At 41.3% G+C, this 27,691-nt stretch overlaps 1 pseudogene; it reads right to left on the reverse strand.

Annotated features, from left to right (window-relative positions):
* Positions 1 to 24,137: 24,137 nt before the first annotated feature.
* LOC147446841 (homeobox-leucine zipper protein HDG2 pseudogene) lies at positions 24,138 to 24,767 on the reverse strand (annotated as a pseudogene).
* Between the last annotated feature and the right edge of the window lie 2,924 nt (positions 24,768 to 27,691).

A 27,691-nucleotide genomic window follows, 5' to 3' on the forward strand; every position in this document is an offset into this window, starting at 1 on the left:
CGATAGACTAACCAAGTATGCTAAAATGACACTTTTTTCAAATTTTCTCTTCACAGATGTGTTCCCTACCCTCTGTAAATCATGTATACCAAGTTTCATAAGGTTTGGAAATTTGGTCAAGTCCCTTTACCCAATTTGTCTCTGAAGTCTGACTCAAAACACCAGACAAGTGCTTTGGTGGTCTTCTTGATGTCCAATTTCAAATTTGAAAGGATGGTTAAGGTCTAGGTGAGGAGTGGATTCAAGCTATCTAGTCACAATTTCCAAAACTTGTCCCACTCAAAATGTCATGAGTCTATCGCGATAGACTAGGCAGATTGTGCAGGAAAAGTCAACTCAAAATTGTGACTTCACTTTTAGATTCCCCTTACTCTCTTGTGTCTATCCCTCAAATTTCATGCAATTTGGACACTTGGTTTGTGTTTTGGGCCATTTTTAGTGTTTTTGTCAGAACCTGAATCTCTATCTGGGCTTTAGATTCACTTCTAGTGATCCAAACACCTTGAAATTATGTGTGTATGCTATGTAGGCTCTGCTTAAGCTATCCCTAGGAGGGATTTGCAAAATAAGGTCCACAGCTAAATATCCCCAACCTATCGCAATAGGCTCATAAAGTTTCCCAGTTTTGGTCTTTTTACAAAGTTCTCTTCACAACTAGTTTCCTTATCCTCTGTATAGTGAATACACAAAGTTGTGCAATGTTTGGACTATTGGTCAAGGTCTTTGTACCACTGTGTCTCTGAACTTAGACTCTAAACACTAGACTTGAGGTTTAGTGGTCAAGCAGGTGTCCAAGTACACTCAACTTTTGGGAGCAGCCTTGTATTGATGTGTTTTACCTATGGTATGAGGGGTTTTGCCTGTTTGTGAGTCTATCTCCAATTCACCAGTCTATCGCGATAGACTAGGCAAAGAGCCACTGGAAAGTATTTTTTTCTCTGTTTTTGGACAGTTTGGTTCTCAATACCCTTAGAAGCTTATCCCCAAAGTTTCATTCAATTTGGACTTCTTTTCCTTTGGATTCAAGCATTTCACAGTTCACTTCCTTACACTCAGAAAAAGAAAATTCCCACTTAGATGCACAAGCACTGATGCAAATGCTTTGAAATTTCATATACAAGCTCTAGAGCATATGCAAAACAAGGTCTTGAGGTCAAACTTTTGGTTTTTTTAAAGATTGCAAAATTTGGTTTCAGATTTTTGCTTTTTGGGTTTTTTTTATGTTTTTTTTTTTTTTGGATTGTACCAAATCTGTGTTTTCCCCCTACCTTAAGGTCTCCAATGCAAAAACAAGCACTCAAATCGGCTTTCAAACGACCATTTTAGAGCACTTTTACAATAATCAACACAATTCCGCCTTTTGTGTTTTCAAGCACATTTTCATGTCAAAATTTCTCTAGATCCACATCACATCTCCTACACTACCTAAAGTCCTACTTTGGATGGTTGAATGGTTGTTTTTGCTTTCTGGCAAGCAAACAACCTCCTACTTACCTTTTGCGTTTTTCTTTGCGTTTTTTCTCTTTCAAGTTCTTCACAACTATAAGTCACAACCAAACACACAAACCATAAAACCTAATCTAAACACACAATAAAATAATATAACCATACCTCAACCTCATGGTGCACCACCTCGGCGAGACGCAGGCTCCCTGGCTATTCCTCAGTCAAGAGATCCGCTCTCTGACTTCCCACTAAGAAGGCAAATGGTGACAACACTCTAGAAACTCTAGAGAAACTTTATACTATCAAACACGAGTGATGCGGTATGTGCTAGTTTAGGCGCTTCGTCCCCGACAACGGCGCCAATGTTAGCAGGTACGCCGCAACGGACGATGGAGCACAGCGAGAACACAGACCAACAAACTGTCAATCCGAGGACGTAGCTGACCCGACTAGGGCATGGAGGAAATCTCTGGGTTGTCAACCCTGAGCTAGACACGGACAACACTCTACAGTCACTAATCCTACCACAACACTACCATAAAGCAAAGAAATAGACAGCGCATCCTACGAAACACTACAAGCTCGAAACAGTCTCAAATCATATCAGAATGACTCGAAATCGGAGGGCAAGACTCACAAGGACATATCCTATATGGCCAAACACCTAAACCCTAAAAACCATAACTGTAAGATCTCTAATCGTTGTCGCGATAGACTCAAAACAGCAATTTTCAAAGTGTCCGAAACTGATCTACAAAGACATCAACACGAAGAGCTTCTCGCCCTGATTCTAACGACTACTCGATCATTCAGAACGGATGTCGTTTGAGGTACTTACGGCCAAATATAGCTCGTAGCAGGCGGGCTCGCGATGTGGTTCTCGGCTTGCATTGCTTGCGTCGACGCGGAGAGCTCCTCGATGCTAACACGCTCCTACTCTCATATCTGCAATGTGATTAGTGTGCGCAATGATGTGTGTGTGTGAAGCTCACTACTGTGTGCTGCAGAACCCACGACTGTATATTACTTGAGATAACGTAATGTGTTTCTTACAAAGCCTTAGGTTTTAGCTTTTATACCAAGCCTTCAAACCTAATGTCCGGCCAAATGACCTGAATTGTCCCTAGGCTTCTACAGAGCTTAATTACAAGAAACTGAGTTGGCTGTACTCATTATACAAGCATTTGTGGCCAAAATGCAAGTGCCGACTTAAAATATGAGGTTCCCGTAAACATTACAAAAGTGGCCGTAATGGCTCAAAATAATAATAACGGGATAACGTCCATGAACTTGTATCTTCATGTTGCAGCATCCATCTTCATCTTCATCACCATCTTCATGTGGAATCTTTATAGAATCTTTAATGGAATCTTTATGGAAACGTTTTTGAAAGGGAGTCCTTTCAACAACATGTAAAGTTTGATATTATTTGAGATTTTAAATGCTTATGTCTCAAGAATGAAAATATGAAAGTTTTCTCTTATGTAGTTTTGAATATTTAAAATGATCTAATACTTGTTGCATACCAAAGCCCTTCTACTTGCCACCTTGAGTGCTCAATGGAAAGGGCAAGCAATGTATCACTTTCTAAAACCGACAAATACATCACAAACATATTTTTCTTTGTATGCAACGATATGCTTGAAATGACCATATCAAACACATGGAATTTTCCATTATTTTATATACTCCCAAGTTAATTTTTTTGCACATGAAACTTTCAATTATGTATAGAAAAATTGTGGAAGAGTCACCTAAATTTTTCTACAAGGTCGATTCATTTTTTCTTAAGCTTATAAAGGCGATTTCTTCAAAGCGTCAATCGCAGTCTTACGAGGATCAATTTGATGAGTATAGTTCTTGATCATGCTAGATTCTAAAATGCAAGGTTATATTTTTAAAAGATCCTATAGCTAACATTTTTAAGCATATCAAGAGGATTTTCTTAAATAAATCGTCTAATGCAAGTAGCATTTAATTTAAATTTGTTAAAAAAGGACACTTAAAGTGTCCTGTTTTGGTACCAAACTAGTGTTAAGGTCTGTATCCGCCACCACATGAAATTGATGAGGATCAACTGTTCCATCAACAGTTATTGGTAAATTGATAAGTCCAAGCTATTCATTGTTCCTTTGTTGGCCACTTTGAACCCAATAGTATTTGGCATTAAAGGTTCCTTTGTCAATTTTATGAAGGTGGTGACAACATTTGCTCTTGCCCAGTGTCCACTAATGCTCTCTCGGTGGTACCATCATAAAGTTGTAACCAAATTTGTAGATCAATGCCACCTAACCATGTAGGCTCCGTTTGTATGGATGCAATTGGAGGAGAATAGATGCAATTGTTCTGTTCGCAATTGCCCTGAAGGTTTGCTAGCTCCTTCCGCTGTAATATTCTAATCTTGGCCTCTTCCTTAGCCTGTTCCAGAATATCATGGGCTCGACTTCTTCGTTGATCTGTTGCATGAATTGTTTCGAGTTCTTCTGGTGTCAATGGGAGAAGATATTTCTTTAACCTGCAGTGACTCATCCAATAAGGCACCTCCTCACCTGCCAATGTTGCAAGCTTGATGGCACCACTTTGCAAAATATCATGTATGACAAAAAGCCCCATCCCTTGATTTTTTAGTTTTTTGGAGTGTTGCTTTAGGGTATACGCCAAAACGTAATCCCCTTTTTGGAACTCCTTGTTAATCACATGTTGATCATGGAAAGCTTTCATTTGTTATTTCTGAGCGTAAATTCCTGCTACAACTCTCATTCTAGTTTTGTCTAATTGCTTCAAAATGTCTAGTCTTTCAGACAGTTCGTGTCCCATCCATCCTAACTATGTTGCGACTCAAAGCGGTTAATCAAGAATTCCATGGGTAGAATTGCATTAATTCCAAACACAAGGTTAAAAAGAGTGGTTCCTATGGAAGTTTTAAATGCTACCCTGTACGCCCATAATACTGAGTGTAGCTTTTGGTCCCAATCAGTTCTTGAGTCACTTACTATTTTGGTGAGCACCATGCATAAGATTTTATTGGTACCTCTCGGCTTGTCCGTTATCTTGGGGGTGATATGGTGCTGATTTGTGATGGATCACCATGAATTCATCAATGAAATTGGTTACAAAGTGTGTTCCTCTATCACTCACAATTTCAATGGGTAGACCGTATCTGGTAAAGATATGTTCGAAAAGGAACTGAGCCGTAGTTCGTGCATCATTTTTTTGTGTTGCTTGCATCCACCCATTTGGTCAAATAGTTTGTGGCTACGATTATGTAATGTGCGTGCATTTTTCATGTGGGAGGTATGATGGGACCTATAAAATATATGCCCTACTTGGCAAAGACTCATACTCCCATCATCGGCCATAATGGCATTTCATCTCTTCGTAGAGGGGCTTTTGTGCGTTGACATTCATCACATATTTTAGCATATGCCTCCGCATCTCTTAATAACGTTGGCCACCATATTCCTGTATGAAGTACTAGCTTTGGAATTTCATCAGCAAAAAAATGTCCCCTTGGCTAGCCCCGAGTGTGCTTGTTCTAGGATAGAGAAGTACTCGCTTGTAGTAGCACACAATCATAATTGATCGTTCTTTCCCCGCCTGTACAATTGGTTTGCAATCAGCAAATAGTTATTTGCTTCTTCCTCTACAGTTCTCATTTGTGCCTTACCCTATTCCTCTGGGAAGGTCTTGGTTTTTAAGTACTTGATTATGTAAGTACTCCATTTGGGCGCTTGTATTACTCGAAATAGGGTGGCATGTTCTACTAGCGGTTGCTTTTTACGGGTTTCACATGATTTTACGTAATTGTAGACACTGTTTTCCATGTTTTTCCAATCGACCCCAAGTCTTCGTAGTCTTTGATATGATTGTGTTTTTCCATTGTGAAACCCCGTGTGTTGTTTATGAGCCTGTTTGAGGTAGTATTCATTCTCGTCCAGCTATACACATAGTCTCAAAATCTCATCCTTACCCTTCTTGTAAAGTTGTCCAGCCAAAAGCTGGAGATTTGTCATTCGATGTATGATTGATGGTTGTCTTTCCACCTGTAATGATCATATGGTGAGTAGAGGGATGATCGCTTCACTCCACCTTGGAACCATTTCAATGTTAAATAAGTATGAATCTGGAAGATCATCATCAACACCTTCAGGTGCTTTCCCATGGAACAATCTCAAAAGATGATATGCTTGCATGTGCATAGTCCCCTTTTTTACGACTACTATGAAATCAAACTCAAGCAATATGATAAACCAATGAATAATCCTTTCAGTGTTGCGAGGTTTGTTTACCAGATATAACAGTGCTTGGTGATCTACAAAGAAAAAAACCTTATTCACAAGGAGGTAATGTCTAAATTTTTTGACAGCATATATTATTCATAAACCTTCTCTCTCAGTAGTGGTGTAATTTTTCTCTACATAGTTTAGCTGCCTACTAGAGTAGCAAATGGGAAAATCATTTTCTTCTCTTCTAGCTAGGCTAATATGCACCTATGGCATAGGCTGATGCGTCTACATGAACATGGAAGATCTTGTTGCAATCAGGGGCCTACAAAATTGGAGCAAAAATTAATCCTTGCTTCAATTTGTGAAAAGCCTTCTCACATTCTTCTGTCCGCTCAAGCTTAGTGATGAGGGCATACAGAGTCTTAGCTATTACAACATACATGTATATGAAGCACCTATAATATCCACAATGACCCGTAAATGCCTGCACTTCCTTCATTTTCATTGGTCTTGACAGTGCAACAATTATTTGTATCTTATCTTGATTAGTGGAAATCCCGTTTTTTGACACAATGTGACCCAAGATTTTACCTTGTCTTACCATGAAGACACATTTTTCAGGGTTTAAGAAAATGCGATAAGTTATGCACTTTTCAAAGACTTTCTTTAGGTGTGTTATGTGCTCACTTCTCAACTGGGAATGAACACAAATATCATCCATATATATCTCTAAACATTGTCTGAGATATTCTTTCAATGCGTGACTCATTAGTCTTTGAAAGTGGTAGGGGCATTGGTCAGGCCGAAAGGCATTACCGTGTATGTAAATATGCCCCACTCTGTTGCAAAAGTTGTCTTATGTCGATCTTTTGGTTTTATGGTCAACTGGTTGTAGCTTGAGAACCATCTAAAAAACTATAGGCCTCCTTCCCTGCAACTTTCTTGATGACGTGGTCTGTTATCGGTAGTGGATAGTTGTCTCTGATAGTGGCAGCATTTACCTGTTTAAGGTTCACACAAACCCGTAATTTACCATTGTTTTTGGGTACTACCACAATTGGGGACACCCAATCGGTGTGTTCAATCTCAGAGATAAACTCTGCATCCCTTACTTTGTCTATCTCCTCCTTGTTAGGAAATAAGACGTAGCTAAATAGATAATTGAGTAGATTACTTAATGGAGAGAGACAGATTTACATACACGAGATTATAGAGTAGAGAGAGAGAGAGAGAGAGTACACACAATATACGTGGTTCACCCAATGTGGGCTACGCCCACGGGAAAGCAGCCACTCAATGGCTTTAGTACTTCAAAACAAGAAATAGTTTACAAAGGGATTATACCCTTAATGTAGCTCCCGCCTTGCTTCACTCTCACCACCTCACACTCACCTTGTTGCATCAACTTCACACTATGAAATGTGTGTAGAAATGGCCTCCTTTTATAGGCCAAAAGGGCTGCCCTCTCTTATGAGAGACAGCCATGTGTAGCCGCCCTTGTGCGAATAAGTCCAAATCAGACCCTCCAATCCGCCCATGTGTGGCCGCCCTTGAGAAGACAAGTCCGCTTTTGAATTCAGCCACCGGCCATTGAATTCGGCCACCGGCCATTGACTTCCGACCACCGGCCAACCGACCGGTTGTTTTCCGACCACTTTCCGGCCGTCGTCCGGCCATAATATTCCGGTGAAAAAGAATATTCCAGAAAAAAAAAATTCCGGCCTTTAAAGTTGCCCCTGATTCTTGTCCGTGAAAATTTTGGTTTCCAGTGAGTGATTTTCCTTCACGCACGATGCTTCTCCTCATAATGGGGGCCTTACAAATGTGCGCTTTTACCACAGAAAATTACAAGGGTAAATCAGGCTCCATACTTAACAATCTCCCACTTGGAGACTGATCTCCAAACCAAACCTGTGACTGCTTTCCATTCTGGCTTCTTATCCTTGAATGCCGATTGAAGATGAGCAAAAGCTCAACTTCTCCTTGTTGACCACCTTTGTAAACATGTCTGCAGGATTTTCACTTGTATGCACCTTTCCTAGCTTTAGTTGTCCCTCTTCCAAAAGAGTCCGTATGAAGTGATATCTCACCTCAATGTGCTTTTTCCTTGAATGAAAGGCTGAGTTCTTCGCAAGATGGATAGCGCTTTGGCTATCACTGTACAAGACACAATTGTCTTGTTTGAATCCAAGCTCTTCTAAGAATCTGTGAAGCCACAGAATTTCTTTGCTTGCCTCCGTCATTGCTACATACTCTGCTTCCGTGGTAGAAAGTGAAACCACTTTCTGCAGCTTTGAAGCCCAGCTTATTGCTGTGCCTCCAACCGTGAACACATAGCTAGTAGTGCTCCTTCGAGTGTCTTTGTCACCTGCCATATCTGCATCAGCATACCCTTCTAGAAAAATATCAGTTCCTCCAAAATACAAAGCATTTGTTGTTGTCCCTTTTAGATACCTAAGTATCCACTTCACAGCTTGTCAATGCTCTTTACCTGGGTTGTCCATGAACCTACTCACAACTCCCACTGCATGTGCAATGTCTGGCCTTGTCCAGACCATAGTATACATTAGAGAACCTACCGCTGCAGCATATGGAACTTTAGACATATAGGCTATCTCCTCTTGTGTCTTTGGACACATATCCTTCGTTAGTTTAAAATGACCAGCCAAAGGTGTAGAAACTGGTTTTGCATTTTGCATTGCAAACCTTTCTATTACCTTCTTGATGTAATCTTCTTGAGATAGCTTTATTGTCTTCTTCGTCCTGTCCCTTGATATTTTCATACCAAGTATCCTCTTTGCAGCACCTAAATCTTTCATTGAAAAAGATTTGGGCAGCTCCTCTTTTAGGTCTTTGATGTCCTGCATGTTAGCACTTGCAATCAACATGTCATCAACATACAACATTAGAATGATGAATTTCCCATCTCCCAAATTCTTCATGTAGACGTTGTGATCTGAGTTTGTGAATCCATGATCCAACATCCATCGATCAAACTTCAAGTACCATTGTCTTGATGCTTGCTTTAAACCATACAAGCTCTTCTTTAATCTGCAAACCATTTTCTCCTTACCTTTTACTTCATACCCCTTTGGTTGAAGCATGTAGATTTCCTCCTCTAAGTCACTGTGAGGGAATGCCGTATTTACATCCATTTGCTCGAGATTTAGATCATGAGCAGCCACAAGGCTTAAGACAAGCCTAATTGAGTTCATTTTTACAACAGGAGAAAATATTTCATTGAAGTCAATACCTTTCTTTTGAGAAAAACCTTTTACCACAAGCCTAGACTTGTACCTTTTCTTCCCACCTTCTTCTTCCTTTAGCTTGTACACCCATTTGTTTTGAAGTGCCCGCTTACCTTTAGGCAACTCAACCAACTCCCATGTTTGGTTGCGATGTAGTGAGTCCATCTCCACTTGCATGCTCTTCATCCATTCTTCTTTGGATTCATGTTGCATAGCTTCTTCATATGATTCCGGCTCTCTAGAATCTGAGATCAAGAGATGGTTGAAGGAAGGAACAAACCTTTCTGGAGGTCTACTTGCTCTTGTAGATCTTCGGGGAATAGGTTGAGGCTCCTCATTTGGTTGACGTTGTTGCACATTGTCACCGTTTGCAGTCCTTGAGTCTTCACCGTCCTCAAGCTCCACGTACTCATCACCTGTTTCTTTTGTTTGTTTTCTTTCCAAGTAATCTTTGTACATATTTTGTTCGTTAAAAATTACATCCCTACTCCTTAAGATTTTACCATCTTCAGGATTCCATAGGCGATACCCAAAGTCTCCTTCTCCATAGCCAATGAAGAAACACTTTTTGGACTTTGCATCTAACTTTGATCTTAGGATTCTATCTATGTGCATGAAAGCCTCACACCCAAACACTTTGAGAAATGCATAATTCACCGGTTTACCTGTCCATGCCTCTTCTGGAACTCCCCCATCCAATGCCGTTGAAGGTGACCGATTGATTAAGTACACAGACGTACTTACAGCTTCTGCCCAAAGCTCAAGCGGTAGGCTTGCATGTAGCCGCATGCTTCGTGCTCGTTCCATGATTGTCCTGTTCATCCTTTCCGAAATCCCATTTTGTTGAGGTGTCCTTGGGATTGTCCTTTGCCTCCAAATGCCATTGCTAGCACAAAATATTTCAAAAGCTTGGCTGCAATATTCGCCTCCATTGTCGAATCTGAGGCATTTAACCTTGGTACCTGTTTCATTCTCCACAAAGGCTTTCCACCTTTGAAATATGGAAAATACATCGGATTTATTCTTCATGACATAAACCCATGTTTTTCTAGTCGCATCGTTTATGAATGTTACATAGTACAATGAGCCACCAAGTGATGGTGTACTTGCAGGACCCCAAACATCAGAATGAACCAACTCAAGTTTTTTTTTTTTCTTTCATTTCCTGATTTTTGAAATTTTACCCTCTTTTGTTTACCATAAACACAATCTTCACAGAACTCTAAGTCCACTTCTTTCAAACCTGGTAGAAGCTTCTTTGTTTTAAGGATTGGCATTCCTTTGGCACTCATATGCCCAAGTCGGTAGTGCCACACCGCACTGTCAACTTCTGTAGTTGCTGCACAAGCTGAAGGTTGCGTGCTAACAGTACACAAGTAAAGTGTACCGACCTTTTCTCCCTTGGCAACCACCAAAGATCCCTTTGAGATCTTCCACCGTTTGTTTCCGAATGCAATGTTGTGACCTTCATCGTCCAATTGTCCTGTAGAGATTAAATTTTTGCGAAGAGAAGGAACATGCCTAACATCTTTAAGCTTCCATTCATTTCTGTTAGCAGTTTTGACAGAAACTGTACCTTTGCCGACAATCTCACAAGCTTCATCATCTCCCAAGTATACATACCCAAAATTACCTTTGGTGTAGTCTTGGAAATGTTGCTTGTGTGGTGTCGCATGGAATGAAGCCCCGAAATCTACTATCCAGGAATTAAACACATTGTCTAATGAGAGAATTAGAGCATCCTGCTCTACTTTACCTGCCACATTGGCCTCCGATGTTGGCTTGTTGTCTTGAGACTCTATCTCCTTCTTCTTCTTGGACCAGCAATCCTTCTTGACGTGGCCCTTCTTGCCGCAGTTCCAACATTCAAGAACTGACTTTGTTCGTGACTTGCTCCGTCTTGAGCGATCACGACCCTTTTGGCTTTTGAACCTCTCCTTAGGCCTTCCTCTTGTTTCCACTGACAATGCAGCACTTGATGATTCTCCTGTGCTTCTCCTTCGTATTTTCTCGCTTAGGAGAACACCCACAACATCATCAAACTTAAGAGTATTTATGCCAGATATAGAATTACTTACAGCCATCACAAGGCTGTCCCAACTATCCGGTAGAGATGATAATATAAGGAGAGCTCGCACTTCGTCATCGAAATTGATTTTCACCGATCGAAGTTGACTTATGTTTGTGTTAAATTCATTTAGGTGTTCTGTAACTGAACCATTCTCTTCCATCTTTAGACTGAACAAGCACTTCATAAGAAATACCTTATTGGATGTCGATGGTTTCTCGTAGAAGTCGTCAAGTGACTTCATCAAGTCCTCCCTGGTCTTCATCTCGTAGAAGTCGTCAAGTGACTTCATCAAGTCCTCCGATGGTTTCTCGTAGAAGTCGTCAAGTGACTTCATCAAGTCCTCCGTGGTCTTCATCTCGGAAACATTGAAGGCCACCATTGACGCCAAGCTTAACCGGATTGTTCCCAGTGCCTTTCGATCAAGGACAATCCATGCTTCATCTGCCATTGTACCGGGCTTCTTCGCAAGACCGCCTAGTGGCAAATAGAGGTCCTTCTGGTAGAGATAGTCTTCAATCTGCATCTTCCAATGTTGGTACTTTTTGCCGTTGAACTTCTCAATCTTGAGCTTCCCTTCCTCCGCCATAACTCCCACTCAATTCAAGGAAATATTTCCTTGAGATAATTTAGCTACAAGCAAACCTTGCTCTGATACCAGTTGTTAGGAAATAAGACGTAGCTAAATAGATAATTGAGTAGATTACTTAATGGAGAGAGACAGATTTACATACACGAGATTATAGAGTAGAGAGAGAGAGAGAGTACACACGATATACGTGGTTCACCCAATGTGGGATGCGTCCACGGGAAAGCAACCACTCAATGGCTTTAGTACTTCAAAACAAGAAGTAGTTTACAAAGGGATTATACCCTTAATGGAGCTCCCGCCTTGCTTCACTCTCACGACCTCACACTCACCTTGTTGCATCAACTTCACACTATGAAATGTGTGTAGAAATGGCCTCCTTTTATAGGCCAAAAGGGCTGCCCTCTCTTATGAGAGACAGCCATGTGTAGCCGCCCTTGTGCGAATAAGTCCAAATCGGACCCTCCAATCCGCCCATGTGTGGCCGCCCTTGAGAAGACAAGTCCGCTTTTGAATTCGGCCACCGGCCACCGGCCATTGACTTCCGACCACCGGCCACCGGTCAACCGACCGGTTGTTTTCCGACCACTTTCGGGCCGCCGTCCGACCATAATATTCCGGCGAAAAAAAAAGTCTCGGGGGCCTCCGCCCCCGAGGCCTTTAAAGTTGCCCCTGATTCTTGTCCGTGAAAATTTTGGTTTCCGGTGAGTGATTTTCCTTCACGCACGATGGCTTCTCCTCATAATGGGGGCCTTACAAATGTGCGCTTTTACCACAAAAAATTACAAGGGTAAATCAGGCTCCATACTTAACACTCCTTAAATTATTTTTGCTCAGTTTTGGATAATTTTGTTGACTTCTCCAAGACATTTTCAGTTTGTGGTTTTTGTTTGTTCTTCTTCTTCAAGTTTCTTTTTGGTTGAGTTGGGTTTCATGAACCTCTTTTGATATGTGATCTTTAAGGCAATCAGTTGCTTCAACCAACTTTAAATACTACGTTTTTTCGGTTAAAAGAGATACAAAATTTTATTTTGTCTTATTTCGTTTGTTCATGCATCTATTCAAATATCTACGCTGTCTTCGAGGATTTTGGTTTGAAAAATCATGTAGACCACCTATCGATCCTTCCTTTTGATGTCCTAGTCTGAGTTGTTGGAAAGCTTGTCATCTATGTTGTCTTCTAAAGGCTTGTCCGTAGAGTCTTGGAATGTTTCCTCGTCAGTTTGATTAAGGCCCCTTACAGAGATCTCATCCACTATGCGTCGGCAATTTGAAACTCTCTCCATGTCAGGGACATCAGATCCATAATTTGGACTTAGGCTGATACCCATCATCTGGAATGGAATGATATCATATCCCTCCTCATCACAAAATCTCATCAAGGTCACCTCATTCACACACACATCAAGAGTGGCCAGTATTTGTTTTACTGCCATCCAAAAGGTTCAAACATCTCTTTCAAAAAAGGCTCTAGTACATATGCCTTGTCTTGTACGGGCCTATTGTGAATATAATCCTCTTTTTTCAAACTACCGTCCTCAGAAGCTTCACCCGTCCAATTGTGAGCTTTGTTTTGCGACCAATCAGTTATTTCTCCTTCTTGGTCAGTTGTGCAGTTTAATTATTCTCCTGGGGTTTGTTCCACATCTCTATAGCTATGATGTGTGACACTGATCTTCATAGTGACATCTTTGTGTCTTATGTAAATATAGTCATAGCCCCAATCTTGTGCCATTTTGAGCTGACGCATAAATGGTCTGCCCATTATGATATCAAAATTGCTACTTTTATTGAAATTCATAATAGCGACGGTTTGTTCATAAGCGATTCCACAAGAGGTTACTACGATTTTCTCCAAAATGCCAATAGGTCTCTCCAGGTACCCATCCGCCAAATGAAGTTTCATTCTAGTTTTTCTTACAGCAGGCTTTCCCCATTTTTTCCACATTGCTTTGGTGGCTATGGCAATTCCTGATCCACTATCCAATATAGCAATTGATTTTTCTCCTTTGTACTCCACGGGCAAGGTAGTGTTCTCTTCTTCTCCTTCGCAATAGTCTCCCACCTTATTCACAAGTACTGGCTCATGTTTAGTATGTTTCGAGGTCTAGTTATTCAATACTTTTGGAGAAACAACCGGTGGCGGAATTACCAGCCCTATTTTCTCTAAATTTTTCCAACCTCCTCCCAAAGGTGAGGTCTTACATGCAGTAACTCAGATAGAGTTAGCATACAACAGAGAGGGGACGACATTAACTCATGAAGTGTTTTGGTATCCATCATCTTAGGACCAGATCTCCATTGAGATGGTACTTTCCTTACTTTTGATCTGGTTTCATGGTTGCCTATGAATGAGGATAATGTCTTCAACGACTAAGGTTTGTTTTTTGTACCTGCATCACCATACAGTGATCGAATATCATTTGGGTAGAGTTCATGGTCAAGGTGGATCTCAGTGACAGGAGCTGACTGAAGCGTTGCACTTCCATCTTTCCTGTTTCTAATATCCTCCCACAGATCCTGTGACCATGGTTCTTCCACTTGAGGAATTTGCATAGGTGCCTGTGAATACACCCCATCTGTTGTATTGGCTGCCATCCTCGTATCCAAAGGCGTTTCATCTATCAAACCCTTTTGGTCTCCGTCTTTGATCCCTCGTTTCTTTAACGCTTGGATTTTTTTGCGAATTAATACCTCAATCCTTGGAGCAGTCAAAACAGGCAGTTCCATAAGAGCTTGAGCTGCCTCAATGAGCTCCTTGTACATCTTTAACCTCTCTTTTTCATACCCTGGGTGAGGATACGTTAGCCATCTATGCTCCTGGGTTTGTTTGGGCTTTAACCTAGCTTCATAAGCTTTCAAGATCGCATCCAAGGGTTCAAAGACCTTTTCTATCAAGACGGATCCTCCCAACTGAATATTAAATCACCCTTTTCTTTAAGGTTCCTTTCCATTCTCAATTGTTCCTCTGTTGTTGCTGCAATTTGGTTTCTAAAGTTGATTTTTCTTTCACTCTTTTGGCTTTCATCTTGTATCGTTTTGCCATCCAGGATTTCCTAGGGGTTCTAATAGACAAATTCTCTATCTTAGTTTGGCTGGCTGGGACATTCCTTGCATCCTCTTGTGCTTGTGCTCTAGTGATCGCATTTATTGGAATGGTTGGTTCTGTTTCTGATCCACTTGAGCTTGATACAATTCCGATTTTGTTCATGGTTGCTTTCCCTTTGTTGTCAGGGTTTTTTGGACAATGTGGAATGAGATGGTCATTTGTACACCCTTCACAGTACCCAAAGGGTTTGATATGCTCTCCTTTCTATGGACAACTCCTTGCCCAATGATCACCGCCACATTCATAGCATGGTCCTACTGGTGGTGGAGAGCCTTGTGGAGATCCCATCGGTTGTCCTATTCTAGGAGGATATCCCCTAGGTTTGTAGTTTTGGGTTGCCATGAACATGAGCATATTTCATCAACCAAGTAGTGGTTTTTTGTTGGTTGTGCTATGTATGATGATTCTGACATCTCTTCAGAAACTATCCATGGAATGTGTCCATCAGAAGAATAGGCATTTTTTTCAAACCCTCTCTCATAGGGATTGTCTGAATCTTCTCAGTAGGAAACTACCTCAACCATACTCTAATCCACAGGTGCTTCTATAAGTTGTAAAATTCTTACCATGGCCCTGTTTTCCTAGGGTAAAGGAGGTTGATGTCCCAAAATAGGTTGAGATTTTTTCTGCCCTTGGACTACATTATTTGGTCCTACTTGGTACCTTGGAGGAGGTGGTAAATGTTGCCCTCCAGGTGGCCCATATTGACTTTCTCTAACATAGTTTCTATTGTAGAAACATTCATGGGTCTCATGGTTTTTCCATTTCTTTTCAATAGCACACCACTTTATTACATGTTGTACATTTGCTCCTGGCCTTGGTTGTATGTTGCACCATTGAGTTGGATGATCTCCTCCATAAGTGTCATATTTTTGTGTGGGTTGTTGTCGTGTGTTTGGGTTTGTCTTGTTTTCTTGGTTCATCCTTCCGATCATTTCCTCAATGAAACCTTCTCTAATTACAATTGTTGGAATTAGTGTTGCAAGAAAACACACACAGCTTGGAGAAGACGAAGGAAGCTCAAGGTAGCTTTACCTTTCCAAGTCTAGATCATCTTTCCCTTGATGACACCATGGCTACAATGCCTACCCCAATGATGGGTATACCAAGAAACACGCATGGACCTCTTTTGTTAGTAAAGCACCACTACATGGTAGCTCAATGCCTATAAGAGTACCTACAAGTGTTTACCAATCATATGCACCTATAGGTCCTCGTACTCATGTAGCTCCTACCCCTCCCATTTTTCAACAACCTATGCTCCACAACCACAACACCCAAGCTCTTATTTCAATGGGACCATATTGGCTAGCATTATCATGTCACATCCAACGTCTATTATGCCTAGGGCCACACATATGAACTTTGGGCCACCACATGGCACAACACTGTACCAAACATGGAACCCAAGGGCTTCCTATATGCACCAAGCCCAATGCCAATACCTACTCCACATGTAGTCTCTCGAATGCCTTCACCCACGGTGCCGGCTCACTTAGGTGACTTGGCAACATTGCTCAAGCTATTGGTTGATCTATTGCTGAGAATATGCATAACCGCCTGATAGAGAGCCTAGAAGTAAGGCAGTACAAATAGCCATATCCAAGTGTTTGAACAAATATGCAATTCTCTAGGAGAACACAATGACCTGCATAAGAGTAATGCTTTAAGCCTAACCATAAGTAGGAAGGCTAGGGATTGGTATAGAACCCTAAGGATGGAAGAAAAACTGATTTACCCTACTCTTAGGAGAGTAGGTAAGCTCCAAAAAGCCCAATGAGAGGAAGGAGAGTCCGTGAGAGACTTTATTAGTCGCTTGAAGCATTTGAATTCTCGTTGTAATCCAAATGAGTGTTTCAATAATAACCAATTGCTTGATAGATTCATTAGGGGATTACGACATGAGGATATCTACAATGGCCTAGTCATTAGAGGTATCACCACTTGGAAAGTAGCCACCACCACTACGATCCATTGGACGATAATTAATGATTCAAGGAGAAAGAGTGTCTGTTGAGCCTAAATCTACTAGCTCATAAGCATATGGGCATCAGCCAATGACCTAAAGCCTCTTGCTAAGGAGCCAAAATATATGAGATGACTTTAGCAGATCTTATCGAGGCCAGTCAAGAGAGTCTTTGAGACAATCGTACTCCATAGAACAATCATATGTATCCAAGAAGGGAGCAACAATGGTGCTCAGTATGTTCAATGGGAATTGCAATGCATGTGGGAGGTATGGTCATCAAGCTAAGGATTGCATAGTATTTAAGCGTATGATGGCCACTAATAGACCAACCTTATCATGAACAGACACACCTCAAGTTCCTGCATTGATGTTGGCTCCACCTCTTGAACAAACGTCACAACACATGGTCCCTAGGACCCAAAATGTTGTTCAAACAACACCCTTACCACCTCTAGTGCTAGGACTGCAACCACCACATCCGAGAATCACTTATGTGAATCAAGTGGGTCGTGAGTCATCTTTTGCTTGTTTGGAAGGCTGTGAGAAAGATATAGACCCTAATATTGCCTATGGGATTGATGCACTTAAAAGAAACTCCGCAATACTACATGGAGGACTATTGGGGACAAGTCAAACATGTTTATCAAGTAGTTGCTCTTGCTGCAAGAGGCCAAATATCAATTACATTGCCAAGAGACCACCTCTTCAATGCTATGAGTGTGGAGGTCCACATCGTGTAGCTGAGTGTCCTATTAGGCTACAAAATAATGCTACACTAATGCAAACCAATCAAGCGAGCACGTCTACAATGCTGATACTCATGTGTAACCGATGTGGCATAGATCATTTTATTTCCCAATGTCCAAATAATCCAAATGCATCAAAAATCACGCCATTAAACTTGATTGAGGTTACCAAGCAGCCATCACAAGGTACATCTGTGGTACCAATAAATGTACTCACATGATCGATGCTCCAAAAACAAAATTATATTCTTGAGGAAAGAGACATGAAATTGAAATTGACTCTAAGGATGAAGAATCTGAGTTGAATCTTAATGAAAATGTGCAGACAAACCATTCAGGGCCCACTGGTACCCTAGATGACAATCTATCCAACAAAGGAAAAGATGCAAGTAACGATTCATCTAGTGACTCTTCACTAGAAATCCACCGTAATTGAAAATCAGACCTAAAGAGTAAGAGGTATAAGAGGCGACGATATCGAGAAAATGTGCGTACTAGAATAAATGAAAAGAAATCTACCGTAGAATGGCTTAATTATATAGGGGCATGTGATGCTCATAAAAAGCTGATAGATAACTAGGGTGAATACCTTCAAAGTGTTATGTGGTGTAGTCCACAACCCATTGACATCTCACAGCTAGAGGCTATAGACAAGCCAAAGTTGAGCCATACCATAGGAGACGACAAAATCGAGAGTTAGCTCAAATAGCAAAGGGAAGCGGAAGTGGAATCGTAGTCCATAGAACCACGAGACCCCACAGACTTACACCCTGCACCCGATCATTTCAAGGCTTACACAATGGAAGGACCATAAGGTGGTGTATACAAAGGCCCAGAGAAAACCCATCGATGGAAGCAATAAAGTATATGATGGTCCATCAAAAGTTGATGAAATAGAGTTAGTAGACCCAGGTGACGAGTCCAAACATGTCTTCATTACCCAAGATCTGACAAAGATTGAGGAGTATGTACTTAAAGAACTTATCAAGGAATTCAGGGAAATATTTGCTTGGACATATCATGATATAAAAGGTGTTCCAGCTTCCCTGGTGCAACACACAATCCCCATGAATAGTATGGCTAAACCAATTCAGCAATGAACCTACCCAATGAATCCTAAATATGCAAAGATTGTTTAAGAAGAGATTGAAAAGCTTGTCAAATGCAGATTCATATACCCTATTGAGCACTCAAAATGGGTGTCTCCAATAGTGATTGTGCCAAAAAATAATGGGAAACTTAGAGTGTGCGTGGATCTCAAGAAGGTGAATGCCACCACTAGGAGGGACCATTACACCTTGCCATATTCACAACATGTGCTTGAAAGAGTTGCAAGAAAGGAAGCTTATAGCTTTTTAGATGGTTACTCTGGATACAATCAAATCACAATTGCACTAGAGGACCAAGCTAAAACGGCTTTTATAACCAAATTCGGAGTGTTCGTATTTCGTGTTATGGCTTTTGGCTTAACCAATGCTCCTGCTACCTTCCAAAGATTAATAAACACCTCTTTTAGAGAATATTTGAGGGAGTTTTGCGAAGCTTTCTTAGATGAAATTTGTGTTTAATCCTCTTGGAAGGAACATCTATCATGCTTACAAAAAGTGTTTGAAAAGTGCAGATTGTATCGCATCTCCTTAAACCCTTTCAAATGCCAATTTTGGGTTAAACATGGAGTCATTTTAGGGCATATAGTGTCCAAAAATGGGATTTCCACAGATGAGGGAAAAATTAAAGCCATTACTGAATTGCCACCACATACAGACTATAAAGGAGTTCAAAGGTTCATGGGCCATGTTGGTTATTATCGACGGTTTATTTCAAACTTTACCAAGATAGCTCGTCCATTGTACAAAGTTCCACTGGACCGCGGAGTGTGACCATGCTTATGAGTCATTGAAAAAGACCTTGATAAGTGCTCCCATTCTATGAGTACCCGATTGGAATGTAATTTTTCATGTGCATATTGATGCATCAAACTTTGCTATTGGGTGTGTTCTAGCTCAACCAGGAGAACATAAACTGGAATACCCCATTAGCTTTGCAAGTCGTCAATTGAATGATGCCGAGAGAAACTACACCACTACAGAGCGGGAAGGCTTAGCTATAATTGACGCAGTGAAGAAATTTTGCTACTACCTTCTTGCCAACAAGTTGTTGTTTATGTGGATCATCAAACCTTGTTGTATCTAGTAAATAAACCTTGTTCCACGGGAAGAATTACATGATGGTTGTTAATTCTCCTTGAGTTTGATTTTATCGTTGTGGTGAGACATGGTAAAAGACATGTCATGGCGGATCATTTGTCTGGCATACCCAATGGTGAAGCTCCTACTGGAGTCGATGAGATGAATTGCCCGATACTTCCTTATTTCTAGTCGAGACCGTGCCTGAATGGAGTGAGAAGATTGTGAACTTTTTAGCTAATGGTTTTTCACCCAAAGAGCTTCATAAGGACGTAGCTCAAAAACTGTTAAAAGAATGTGAACCTTATTCTCTAATTGCAAGAGCTCTCTACAAGTTAGGGAAGGACGATATTCTTAGATGTTGTGTCCGTGAGGATGAGTATTTGTACATACTACAAGAAGCCCACATGGGTATAGTCGGAGGACATTTCTCAAGGAAACTAACTACTAGGAAGGTGTTGCAATCAGGCTTTTGGTGGCCTACCTTATTTAAGGATGCATCACTTTTTGCCAAAGGGTGTGATGAATGCCAGCAACAAGATCACACAATGAAAGGATACTTACATCCTATTAAAGTGACTCAACCATTTGAAAAATGGGGTTTAGACTTTGTAGGCCCAATTAGTCCAGCAACTCGTAACACTCAATCTCGATATATTATCGTTGCCACTGACTATGTGACAAAGTGGGCGGAAGCCAGGGAAGGCTGATGCAAGGTCAACTACAAAGTTTCTCTTTAAGAACATTATTACAAGATTTGGTTGTCCCTTCGAGATTGTGAGTGACAATGGCACTCATTTTATAAATAGAGTGATAAAAGAACTCACTTCTACCAGTTTCATGATAGCCCACCATAAATCCACACCTTATTATTCACAAGCAAATGGCCAAGCTGAGAGCACTAACAAGACCTTAACTTTGATCTTGATCAAAACAGTTGAAGCTCATCGCACAGATTGGGATTTGAAACTGACATCATCTCTATGGGCTTATTATACTTCTTACAAAGTGGCTATTAATTGTACACCATTCAAAGTGGTATATGGCCAAGAAGCAGTTATGCCATGGGAGTTTGTAATTCCTAGTCTACGTATAGCTTCACAAGAAGGTTGGGATGGTAACCCTTTAGTTGAGCGTTTACATATCCTTGAGAGGCTAGATGAAGAAAGACAATTGGTTGTGCAAAATGCACTTGTGGAGAAAGATAGGAGGAAGAAATGGTTTGACCATCATCTAAAGGACAAAGATATCAATGTTGGTGATAAAGTCCTTATGTATAGAATACATAACAAGAAGAAAATTGAAATATGCGAGAAAAGGACCATATAGAGTATACAAAATCACCCCACAAGGTACCATTCAGGTCAAAACTCTTGATGGAGTAGAAACCATTGGATTCCTCAATGGGAGTAAATTGCAAAAAAATTATGATCCTTTAAGCCAAGTGGAACTACGTGCCATCCATCAAAAAAAGGCAGCCAAGGCACAAGCCAAGTTGAAGAAGATACAAGCTCAAGTTGAGGTTAAGGAGCGACAACAACGTATAAGACGCCAATGAGAGGCCTAGGAGTTACACATGCATTCCACGTTGAAACAAAGGATGATTGGTTGGACTCTGACACACCTCTATGATACCCTATTGAGCTAAATAGCACCTATAGAAAAGTGTTATATAACGCCTTATTGGACACGGGTGCTAAGTATAATTTGCTATCATATGGGGTGTGGTGTCAGTTAGTGGTGTCAGTTAGGAAAGCCATCTCTATGTGAGAGTATTATCCAAGTCAAGGGTGTCAACAAGAAAAAAACCACGATTTTTGGAATCTGACACACTTCTATCAGTTATGACAACGGGGTTGTAGCTCAAGAATTTTTGGTCATGCCTGTTGGAACTATGGAGGGTAATATAAACCTAGGATACACGTGGATGATAGCCACCAAATGCACTATAGATTGGGGGACTAGGGGTGTCACAACGCAAAAACCAGCTCTTAGCCCTACCACTCCAGCCATAGTCCCTGAGATATTGCCTCTTAAGGAAATAAACCCCAAAACATTGCATGTCCAAGAGGTTGAACCATTTGTCCCCATAGCCCAACTCTCTAGAGCTTCAACTTCTGTAGTTGAAATAAAGCTTGAGACACACAAGACCCATCCTAATATAACAAAGAAAACATACAACTGGGTCCCTAAAGCTGCTACAGACGGAAACATGGCTGCCCTGCAAAATACCCAAGATAACGCAATATCTAGCATAAACTGACAAACCTGCATACCTGGAAATTCCCATAGCATATAAACCGCGCCGTATGCGAATAGAGAGAGACTGCGAGTAGAGAAAAAGAGCACGTGTAGGCGCACCTCCTAAAGTGGAGTGCTACGCCAGCACGGCGAGAGAGAAGAGAGGAGAGGGGAGAAGAATACACAGACACTGGGTGCAATCTCCCCCCGTGCAAGAGTGACCATTTCCCTCTTGCACGTGTTTGTTATATAAATTTCTTGAATGGTCAAATTGGTTACAAACTGGCCGGCCGAACATAATTGGCCAAAGCTCATAAAAGAGCACTTGAATAATAAAATGTACAATGTATATATTTTCATTCGCATAGGCCTAGCTTGGTCCAGTCTTTTCCACCTTCAGCTGCAATAAAATAGTAAAATATCAATTCCATAACATACCTCTCCGTTGGAAAGCAACTGTCCTCAGTTGCGAAGATAAAAATCAGCAAATAATACTTGTCAAAAACAATGATTAAAAATCTGTATCAAATAGTAAAGAAAAATCCATAAAATTAGACAACATTGCTTATGCCGGTCGTCATCCACATACTACCTATTCTAGTGTCCCATACCACTAGAATAAGCAGTATATGTCATACCTTGATAAATCAGGATATCATTGGTCACACTCATTATTGTATAAATCAATTCTCATCAATCTCAAGTTCACTTCGATAAATACTATCGCGACAGAAAACCATCATATACCAATTCCAAATCCAATTCCAAGTATCCTTCCTTTTCTACCCGGGTAACAAAATCATACCAGTTACAGTGGTGGCCAGCCACTGCAATATGATTTTGTGATTGGTGTTGCCTAAATCGGCGAATCTACACCAATAGGACATGCTGCCTAAATCGGCGAATCTGCATTTGGTATTGTTTAAAAGGTGTAAATCTGTAGTTTGTTGTTTTGTTGCCTAGATTGGCGAATCTGCACCAGGATGAGCATTTTCACACTGCCTAAATCGGCGGATCTGTGTGCACGTGACCAATGGACTAGACCAAGCATAAAAAAATAACATCATAAATTACCTGCTTGATATCAAATTGGAGTAGATTGTAGTGTTTAAACCAAATGAAAACAATATCCCAAAACAACAGGGCTGATTTAAGTAGCCGTCTTATCAGTTATGTCAATATACGTTTCAATGAATATAAGTACATTGACAACTTGTAACAGAATTGAAATAAGTGAAGGGCTCTGTTGTCAAAAATTGTTTGATGATACCCAAGTTACTTGTTGTAAAGGTGGGTGGGTATGAGAATATCTGTAAAAATGATCCCTCAAAAGACATTAACTTGAAAGAGTATTAATTTTGTTCAATCTAAATTATACTGGAGGATTGTTAGATAAGGAGATATAGGGAAAGGTTATTTTTTTTAATTTATTTATGTATTTATTTTTGAATAAGAAAGTACGTGGAATAAGGACTAGGGTGGGGAATTAGGTAATATTGCATTCAAATTGAAAGTTATATAGGGAGGGAGCTTACTTATCAAGGAGAATTTATCTAGAGGGATGTAGTCATAATTCATACCTTGAGGTTCTCTGATTGTAGCAATGTAGTTGAACGTTATCTACAAAAGCATTACTAAAAGACAAGGTGCCAAAAATAATTAAACCGCACATTAATATTGTCAAAGTTGATAATGGTAAAACGGAAGCAAAGTTAGGATTGAAAGTGGGAGAGTTTAACTACAAAAGGGCGAATAATGAAGGTCCTAAATGATAATACCTAGCTCTCAATTGTTAGCGTTGCGAGCCTTATACAACGGTTGAAAAATTACAACAAGAAGAGTGACAACAACTGACCTACATATCTATAAAAGTCTTGCAAACATGATAGCATGCTAATTATTAGCTTCTTATGAAGTATCGTGTCCTTGTAAGGACTTGGAGTGAATAGAGTAGTGGATGTGGGTGCATTTGTAGATGATTTTACAAAGAATATATATTAGCTTGGACAAACCAATAATGTTGTTCAATATTTTGTGAGACACGGTCTAAATGTAGAGAATAGGGGAAAAGGTGGGACATCGTAGGAAAATGCAGAAGCGTCAACATCAAACACCCTTTGATTTGCTTAGCCAGTTTCAAAAATCATTCAATTTAAATGAAACACTGACCGATACTGCTGATAGAATGAGATTTTTCTTTTGTGAGCGGTATTGTTTTGATTACGCAAGAAGTAGTTGCACGAAATTGTTAGCAATAGGTTTCAGAGTGCTTATAGAAATACCTCGATTGTTAGTCAATGAACACATTCTTAAATAAGTGAAGCAGTTATGACTAGTGTATTCCACACATGGCCATTTATATCTCCAGTTGGTACATTATTTGCTAAGATACTTGCAATTCTCTCACACTGCCTTTGCAATGTGCATAGCCACTGGTGAGCACCAAATCCCATACTGCAGTTAACAAACGATTGGTACAAATTGTGAGCCCCTCTACAATCATCTTCCACATGCTCTACCCAAGTGACCTTGGAATATCCACTGGGCATCTCCTCAATAACACAACCAGAAGGGCGTTTTTTGCATCGTGGGCGGGTTCCCACATAGACTATCGATTGAAACATCTACAACAACCCATAGATGGCCTACGCGCTTCGAATATCTCAAGAAGTAGTTTTCACGAGTGGGAACCAATTGGGTAGGCAGCTAAAACTCTGAGTACATCAGCTGAATGGCGCCATTAGTAGAAAGGATCTCAACAGGGTGAACTCGAGAGATAATGAAAGGGAACATTTATGGCCAGCGTCCCACATCCATAGGGTCTCAACAAGGGAGGGAGAATTCATGATGACAAGGCCAGTGTGGCAAGTACTCTCGGAGTGTAGCCCCGTAGGTGTAGGGCCAATTTCCGCAAGGGAACCGCTGGACATAAACATCATGATCAATACATTCGAGAGGATCACATGTGGTGGAATAGGAAGGATGAGGAACCCACAAGGATTTAGAAGCTTGGGCAACTTGTAAAAGTTCTTCCAGAGCAAGCTCAACAACAAAGGGCTTCTCAAAGAAAAATTTGTAACGAGCTTCGGAGCGCACACTGCTGCATGTACAAGAAACCCTTGGAGCACCAAGCCATGCATTTTGCAGTAATAGAGAGTGGTCCAGGCCTGTTGGGGTTAAGGCCTATGTGCCTTGATTGGTTGCCCAGGTCATGGGCGCCCGCCCACTGTTACCCTATACTTATAGTGACTATATTGTATAGGGGGAGCTGCCACTTCACAGTCTCCCCACCCACATCGTGTGTGTGTCTCCTTCTCTGTCTCTCTCGCTCTCCATCTGTGGTGCTCCCCGATCCCCTTCAATTGGTATCAGAGCATAGGTGCGGAGGGAGCGCATGTGTGCACAGTCACGACAACAGCGGAGAGCTAGTTTCATTCCCAAAATCGCGTCCGCGTGCGCGTGCACTTTCAAGAGTGCAAACAGGGTTTCGACTTCGGCATCGGCAAATTCAGCTTTCCGAGAGCGTTTCCACCGGGTCAGGTGTCCTATTGTTTTACGCCCCTTTCGAAGCCATTCGAGCCATCAAAAACTTCATTCGAGCTACGGTTGAGGAGTTGCATTTTTCAACCCTCTTTTGGCAGTTTATGCTGCGTTTTTGGGTTGAAACGGAGGTTTTTGGCATAGCTTTCACACCCGGACTCGGATACATGTGATCCAGGAGTCTACCTTGGGGTTTTGGCATGCTCCGGACGCGCTCGTCATATCAAAATTTTAAAATTCTGAACGCTGAATTTTCTGCAGCAGCAGTTGTTTATTGTGTGTCAAGGATTCCACACATGGTTTTCTCTCAAATGTGAGAGTGATATTTGCTGCAAGTTTCCTCACAGGTGGGAGGATACAATGTATGCCTTATGTGGTTTGATGCTCAGGGAGACTAATGTGATTGCATTTTGAGTTTGGTAATGTATGCCTCGAGCATGTTTTTTGGTAGTCACAGGTAGAGAAGATATTTGTGTACTAGATTTGCAGGTGTTTGCAATGATGTATGCAAAGTGTGGAGATTGGTGCATGCATTTGGAGTGCGGTTTGATGCGCTTTGGTTGCTCATGGTTTTGAGCGTGCAGTCAGTTTGGTTACTGGTTTTGTGGCCGTTTTACTTACGAAACTCTGGCGAAATTTTCCCGGGAGTTTTATGTGTATCATTTATGCGATCTAGGTAGAGATTGCGGGTTGCACTCAGCATTTGCATGCGGTGTTCTCTGCAGGTGGGAGACTTGTGCGTGTGTATGCATCAATACCGCACAGTGTGGGCTTCATGATTAGCTCACATATTGCAGTGTGATACTAGAGCATGCGAGGCTTGTATTGACATTGCGGGAGCTCTATTTTGGAGTGTGTCTCACAAGTTTTACATTGTGTTTCTGGCCATATTTGTAGATAGTTTCCAGGTGTTGTTGGTGAGGTGGTTTTGCTTTCTAGTTTGCTACATTGTGCTCATGGCAAAGACAGGTGATCGCTCAGATTATGATCTCTCCAAAATGTGCATGTTTGATGGGTCAGACTTTGCGGCATGGAGAGAGTGTATGCTTGACGCATTGACACGGCGAGGGTTGCATCGACCATTGAGTGGTGATGCAGGTAGACCTTCAAACATGTCTGACGATCAATGGTAAGAGCTAGAGGAGATGGCACTATCTACACTCTCTTTGCACCTTGCGGAATCTGTATATGCTCTTGTTATGTATGAGGCTACTTCGAGAGCACTTTGGCGCAGATTACATGAAATGTATGATAGATATGAGTCATCACGGACTCGTGTGAGACATGTAGATTCATGAGCACGCCGACAAGTGACATGTTGGTATTGTGGTCATTCTGGACACGTTAGACGGCGCTGTTTTCGTCGTATGCGACATCGTAGGAGACATGGCAGTCTCAGAGATGTATGTAGTGATGCCATGGACTCAGTTGCTTTGACAGTTGAGGCACATGTAGTGTCGGAGTATACTAGTGACGGGGATGTCACTTTTACCTCGAGCTATGCACAAGATGCTATACATGTGGATAGTGCACTCCCTTCGCAGTGGTTGCTAGATGCAGATGCTATGTTTCATGTCACGCCGCATCGTGCATGGTTTTGTAGCTATTCTAGCGGGATGCTTGGCAGTGTACGTTTGACCGATGGATCGGTGTATACGATAGCAGGTGCAGGAGATGTGAGATTGTCATTACCGAGTGGTGCATCTTACTTATTACGACATGTGCGCTATGTACCAGATTTGACAGTGAGTTTGATCTCGATTGGTCAGCTTAGAGATTGTGGATGTTAGATTTCGCTACGAGAGCGAGATTTTGTGATGCATTTGGGTTCGCTAGTGATTGCGAGAGGTGCCAGGAGTGGTACAGGTTACCCATTGCATGTGGATCACGGGAGAGACGGTGTTGTCTTTGTGATCATGCAGCTAGGTAGAGAGCGAGAGAGCACGCGAGTCTCTTTTGCTTGTGGGTTGCAGGATGCTTTGCATGGAGTGTAGAGCAGTGACCTTATTGTGCAGGTTGCGTCTACGGATGCACAGGTAGAGCGGGACAGCTCTAGTGAGTCACAGTAGGATGATTCATCAGAGGTGATGACAGAGATGACTCACATAGATGCTGAGATGTCGGCTATTGTGGAGTCATTTCTTGATATGCTTATGCCAGAGCTTGATGCAGATTCAGGACAGATGGATACTCTTGGTACACATGTGATGTGTGGTGGGCACGAGGAGTCACTCCAGAGCTCGAAGTCAGAGTGCTATGGTCTCTATGATAGGGGACAGGATTGCCATGAGTTGAGTTCTGAGTTGGAGGTGGTAGAGATTGC

The sequence above is a fragment of the Adiantum capillus-veneris genome, chromosome 11 (genome assembly GCF_014529385.1).
Source record: "Adiantum capillus-veneris isolate H3 chromosome 11, ASM1452938v2, whole genome shotgun sequence".
Classification (NCBI taxonomy): domain Eukaryota; kingdom Viridiplantae; phylum Streptophyta; class Polypodiopsida; order Polypodiales; family Pteridaceae; genus Adiantum; species Adiantum capillus-veneris.